The following is a 4545-nucleotide window of genomic DNA, read 5'->3' as shown; positions in this document are numbered from 1 at the left end:
CTGCCTGTGGCTTGGATGCCTGTGGGGCCCCAGCCACAGACACAGGAGGCAGAAACTGGGGTTTTATTTTTATCTCGACCGCCCTTCCCAGGCCAAAGGAGGCTGCCCCTCCCTCTTCCCTGTGCAGCCTCCACCCTGCCCCCCAGCTGTGGGGAGTGCAGCCCCTTCTCCCTGTTGTCTCCCCGGTTCTGACCCCAGTCACCCTCTGAGCGAGGGTGCAGGGGGGCGGTAGTGGGGGCCTGCAGGCTGCCTGCCTGGTCCTGGCTGTGGCCCACCCCTTGCCTCAGTCTCCCTTGGCAGGTGCCTAGGGCTAAGGTTCCAGCGGGGGGGAGGTCCCCAAGGCACAGCTGCTGAGAGTGGTGGGATGCACTTGTGGGGACCCTGCCTCGGGGGACTCCTCCATGCCCTGGCCTGGGCATTCCCACCCACATGGTGGGCCAAGGTAGGAGCCGGGCAGGCTCAGGCCCCGTGGGAGGACCAGGGAGCTCTTCCCAGCTCAGCTGCTCAGGGGCAGACACAGCAGGCATCGCTGCCGGGCCCCACACTGAGCTGTGAATGAGGCTGCTCCTGGCCAGCCTGCTCCCGCTCTGGGCTCCCCAGGAAAGGACCCAGGGTGGGGAGGCGGAGGGAGCGTCCTGCAGGACTGAGCTGAGAGGTCCAGACCTGGGTGCGGGCCAGAGGGTGACCCCTGCCGCCTGCGGGGCACCCAGAGGCCAGCCCATGCTCCCCGACAGTTGGATTCGATCCTCCAGTTGGGTGGCTGGGAAGCTTCCAGAACTTGTGAGTGGCTCCAGCCTGTCTCCCTGGAAACCACACGTGATGAGTGTGATTAGAGTCCGTCCAGTGGACGGAGCTGCTGTGGGTGTGAGCTGAGGGCGTGAGAGCTCAGAGAGGAAAGGAAGCTGAACTTTTTAAAAATGTTTTTATTGATCTTAAAGGGGAAGGGAGAGGGAGAGCCATAGAAGCATCAGTGAGCGAGAAATATCGATTGGCTGCCTCCTGCAACCAGTGACCTCTTGTGCCTGGGCTGCTCAGCCACTGACTCACACAGGCCGGGCAGCACTGACCTTCTGATGCCTGAGGAGTGTCCACCCTTTAAGAGTTATTTTCTTGCCGAAACCGGTTTGGCTCAGTGGATAGAGCGTCGGCCTGAGGACTGAAAGGTCCCAGGTTCGATTCCCAAGGGCATGTACTTGGGTTGCGGGCACATCCCCAGTAGGAGATGTGCAGGAGGCAGCTGATCGATGTTTCTAACTCTCTATCTCTCTCCCTTCCTCTCTGTAAAAAATCAATAAAATATATATTTTTTTAAAAAAGAGTTATTTTCTTGCAGAATCTACAGAAGGAAGGAAGGAAGAGCTGGGGTGACTGCTGGGTGACAAGAGATGTAAATCCATGCAGAGTGCCAATATTGCGAGACCACCTCACGCAGCGAGACTGCAGTGTTTATGTCGGGCTAGGAAGTGTGGATGTTCATATTTGTATTAGAAAAAGCTCAGATGATACATTTTTTAAAGAATATTTTTTTATTGATTTCAGAGAGGAAGGGAGAGGGGGAGAGAGCTAGACACATCAATGATGAGAATCATTGATCGGTTGCCTCCTGCATGCCCCCTACTGGGGCTCAAGCCCACAACCCGGGCACGTGCCCTGACCAGGAATCAATCCTGGGACCCTTCAGTCTGCAGGCCGACGTTCTATCCACTGAGCCAAACCAGCCAGGGCTCAGATAATACTTTTAATCAACATGAGACCTTGGACAGTTCAGTCTGGTTTCATACTTTTAATTTACTACAATGATGTAACCTGGGTGGGGGGCTCTGTGGTTAGGACATCGGCCTGATGCGCCAAGGTTGCAGTTCGGTCCCTGGGCAGGGCACACTCAAGACCCAGCCAGTGAATTATAAACAAGTGGAACAACAAATCCAGGTTTTTTCTCAAATCAGTCAGAGAAATGAAAACTACGATGTATCTCTCCCAGACGTTATGACGCTATAAAAGACAGGTGACCTGCCCTGGCCGGTGTCGCTCAATGGATAGAACGTCAGCCTGCAGACTGAAGGGTCCTGGGTTCGATTCCCAGTCAGGGCACATGCCCGGGTTACAGGCTTGATCCCCAGTGTGGGGCGTGCAGGAGGCAGCCGATCGATGCTTCTCTCTCATCCTTGATGTTTCTGTCTCCCTCTCCCTTCCTCTCTGAAATCAATAAAAACTTTTAAAATAATTAGACAGTTCCAGGATGCAACCGTGTCCCCGTGTTTCCAGGTCACAATGTGCATGGTGGTCCCCCAGCGGCTGGGACAGCCGGTCCCTGGAGCAGGTGAGACCCTGCCTCTGTGGGACACTCCGGGACTCAGGCCTGGGGTCTGCAGAGCCCCTGCCTCCTGCAAACCATCAGGACAAACCTGTACGAGTGACCGAGCGACGGCCGCCAGGAAGACCGTCAGAGCCGGCAGGAAGGAGTGAGCGTGACGCCCCCCACCCTCCACCTCACTCTCGTGTGGACGGCACCAACGCGCTTCCAGGGAAACACCTGCCCCGCATGGCTCCTTGTCCGCCCCCAGCACATGGGCCTGGCCGTCCTGACGGCTCCACTCGCTCCTCCGTGCAGGGGGGTCCCCCCCTGTCTTCGCTCGGAGGCAGTCGCGTGTGTCTTGTGGCTGCGTCTGGGGATCCCCAGGACTGAGCAGCGGCACATAGCGCCCCGGCACCACACAGCGCCCCGGCCTGCCAGCTGGTCCTCGCAGGGTCACGGGGTCGGCGGTGAGGCCTCGGCTGCTGCGTCCTCCCCACGCAGGTTCTTCCCACTGGTCCAGGTGGCGGGCTGCTGGGCTCTCCTCGGGCTGAGGTCCAGGCTCTGGTTGGTGGGGCTGGGGCTGCCTCAGGGCTTTGCCTCGTGGTCCCCCCCAGGGTGAGGTCATAGCACTTGGCCATGTGGGTGCGAAGCGCTACCCACTGCAGTCACCCCTCCTGCCCACGCTCACAGTGCGGGCGCCGTAGGGGGGGGTGCCATGGGAGGGGTGGACGCTGTGGTGGGAGCTGCCCGCTGCCTGGCCCTTGGGCGGCGTTTCCCTTCTGTTCCTGAGTCCTGAGGCCCCACATAAGCCGCACCCACCACCTTGGCATTTCCTGCATCACAGCCCACATCCCTGCCCCTCAGTCCCTCCAGGCCCGGCTCCCCTCTGAGTGGCCTTGGCGAGGAAGCCAGACCACAGCACGGCTCCCTCTCCCTCCCCCTGGGAGGGGTTCCCTGGGCCTTTACTGTGGGTGTTGCCCCCTCAGAGGCCACTGAGGGAAGCCAGTCGTGGGGAGGTGGCCCTGCGGCCCCCCGATAGCACTCCTCACTGCGCGTGGAATGATCGCATTGGCCAGCGGGCAGGTCTGCCCTTCCTAACGGCTCCAGCAGCGGGAGCCTGGACTCCGCTCGCTGCCTCCCTCGCTGGCGCACAGTAGGCGCTCAGCGCACTGCAGGTGTGACCACGTGGAGAGTGTCTGGTGCCTCTCTGAGCGCCTGTGGTTTTCCTCCCGATGAGCCAGGCCGCCTGGAATGTCCCAGTCCCGGAGCCGGAGCCGGAGCCTGGTTCTCACCCCGGCTGCCGCTGACACCCCCGCTCAGCCCCGCCCCCCGGGAAGGGAGGTGGCTGCAGGGCTCTGGTGGGGGTGCGGGGGCTGGGGGGCTCGGCCTGAGCTCCAGGCGGGACTGTGGGGATGCTGCCGGCGTCCTCGCCCTGGTCTGCTCTGTCCCCGAGGGAGCGGTCAGCTGAGGCCTGGCCAGCAGTCCGGACGCTGGAGAAGGAGGGAGGTTCAGCCGGCTGTGGGAGGGGCAGTGGCCTGGTCCTGCTGCTCTGCTCACATCTGTGCCGTTTCCTACCGAGGACGGCGGGGTGGGGGTGGGGCGTGCAGCCCTTTGCTGCTCCTCTTGGCTCAGCTGGCCTCCGCGGAGAGAACAGGATGGGGCAGGAGGAGGGGTTGCAGCCCTGGCTGCTTCTGTCCATCTTGCCCGCTGTGGCGAGGGGGTCAGGGTGCACTCAGGGGCGCCCCCCAGACGTCTTCCTGCATTTGGGTCTGCAGCAGGAGGACCCCAGGGAGCCTCAGTACAGAGGGCCCGGGGCGGGACCTGCTGCGAGGGGAGGCTCTGCAGGAGTTCAGGGTGTAACTGGGTCCCCTCAGACCCAGTGGCCGGCCCAGGCCATCCTGCCTCTCTCCAGCTGCTTGGGCGTCTTCCCTCCACGCAGGAGAGAGGGCGGCCAAGAGGCGGGACGGAGGACAGAGATGGAGGAACAGACACGGGGGCGCAGGCGGGCGGGGCGGGGGCAGCCACCAGCACTAATATAAACCAGTTAGAAAAACAAGGGAGGCCAGGCCTCGAGGCCCAGGGCGGAGGCCAGCTTGCTTTTCCAGAATGAAAGGCCCCGGAGGAGCTGGGGGTGAGGGGAGCCTGTTCGATTCAAGTTTGGAAAACGGCCCCGCCCCCCAGAGCCTGGACCGGCTGAGGAACCTCCGTTAGGTCTGTGGGTGTGGGTGGGGGGCTCCCTCCTGTCGCCC

Source organism: Myotis davidii, unplaced genomic scaffold (assembly GCF_000327345.1).
Source record: "Myotis davidii unplaced genomic scaffold, ASM32734v1 scaffold586, whole genome shotgun sequence".
NCBI lineage: Eukaryota > Metazoa > Chordata > Mammalia > Chiroptera > Vespertilionidae > Myotis > Myotis davidii.
The sequence above is the reverse complement of the archived record's forward strand: the minus strand, read 5'-3'. Positions refer to the sequence as shown.